Raw genomic sequence first — 1,731 nt, 5'->3', positions numbered from 1 at the left:
GCTTCACTGTGCCTACATTCTGTACCTAGAATTAGAAACATGGTTCCTCTAAACATAATGGACACTGGAGAAGGAAAGCAGGTTTGGAGAGTGAAAACAGGCATTGTCTCTGTCGCAGAAACTTCTTAATTTTCCAGGGTAATATCTCCTTTACACCTGTTAGGTATTTCCTTCCTCTTCCAAGTACCTAATCTATATCTACTATTTTTGTGCTTTAATCATGGCTAGCTATCAAGAAATTATTTTATAAAATTATGTGCTAAGTAGATCATCTTCCAAAATATTTGCTTTTTATTAGACAAGGAAAGCATCTCTGACTTAAATAACAAAGGTAAATGAAATGACAGATGGTGGAATCTGAGGAATTCCTCCACAGAATAAATTGACATCCACCTACTTTGTCTTGTCAAGACTAGTTATGTTATCAGAGACTATATTAGATAATTGCTCCAAAGTACCATGAAAAAATAAAATATGCACATGCAGAGTCATAATATAAGATAAATAAAAGTAATCTATCACAGCCAGTGTTTATCATATACAGTGTCCAACAATTTTTATTTAGAAAAAGCATCATGGAGGACTATGTCTGTTTTTCCCCTTTAATTATTTAGAATTGATAACAGTTTTATGTTTTAGCTTTATATTCATTTATTTTCTTAAATTATAACTCATTTTCCCCTAAATTATCTTTTTACTGTAAAATAAATTTATTGATGGTAACATTATGTAATTTAATCCCTATGTTTAATGTTGCAAATTTTAGGGTCTTTGAGGTATGCAGGATGCTTGTATGTAACTGACATAACCCCCATTATTTGAGCTCTCTTAATCACTTTTGTGATTTCTTTGTGTTTCTTCCCACAAAAACCTGTTATGCCTTCCGTAAATGCATCCAGGAATGAAGAAATAAACCTGGACAAAGGTGTACATTCTTATAATATACACGTTTTCCACACAAGATACATTTCTTAAGAGGCTCGTTATATGGATTTTCCATTAGAATTGGCAGGTCTTCATTGGTGGTTACCTGTTTATTTCATGAACAACCTCTGCTGACAGCACTGTGTGAGTGTCAGGATGTGTGAAACAGACGGTAGCCATTACCAACCATATCAACTTTTTCCTCCCTAGACCACTGCAAACAGCAACCATAGCTGCCATGATTCCTCATTCTTCCTCTTCCTTTCTTTCCAAATTGTTCCGACAGGTCCCTTCCAGGGCTCTTCTCCTGTTGGTGCCAAATTACTTTTTTAATAATTTAACTAAGATATAATTGATAAACAAAAACTGCACATATTAAATGTATACACTTTGATGAGTTTGAACATGTGCATACGCCCATGAAATAAACACCATCATAAAGGTAATAAACATATTAATCACTTCCAAAGTTTCCTGTGATTAAAATTATTTTTGATTGTTGATAGCTCTTTTCTGTTCCTTATAACTTTTATTTGGCTAGATAAAATCATAAAACTGCTACCAATTTTAGTACAGACATCAGATCCACCAATGGTTGTTATCAAAATAGATTGATTTTGAAGGCAATTCCCCTAAGAGAATATTTTAAATGAAAATCTTCTTGGGAAACTTAAGATACATTGTAACTATCAAATAATATAACCAGAGATACTGCTATGTATCCTACACTAGTAATCCTAAATAATTTCTTATTGAGAGAGTTTACATATTTCACAATTCCACATTGAAAATACATATTATTTAGAA

At 32.5% G+C, this 1,731-nt stretch overlaps 1 pseudogene; it reads right to left on the bottom strand.

Moving 5' to 3' along the window:
* Positions 1 to 717: 717 nt before the first annotated feature.
* On the bottom strand, positions 718 to 1,164 carry LOC105808203 (annotated as a pseudogene).
* Positions 1,165 to 1,731: the final 567 nt, after the last annotated feature.

Source organism: Propithecus coquereli, unplaced genomic scaffold, assembly GCF_000956105.1.
Source record: "Propithecus coquereli isolate 6110/MARCELLA unplaced genomic scaffold, Pcoq_1.0 Scaffold17, whole genome shotgun sequence".
Lineage (NCBI taxonomy): Eukaryota > Metazoa > Chordata > Mammalia > Primates > Indriidae > Propithecus > Propithecus coquereli.
This window is presented reverse-complemented; position numbering and strand designations above follow the sequence as displayed.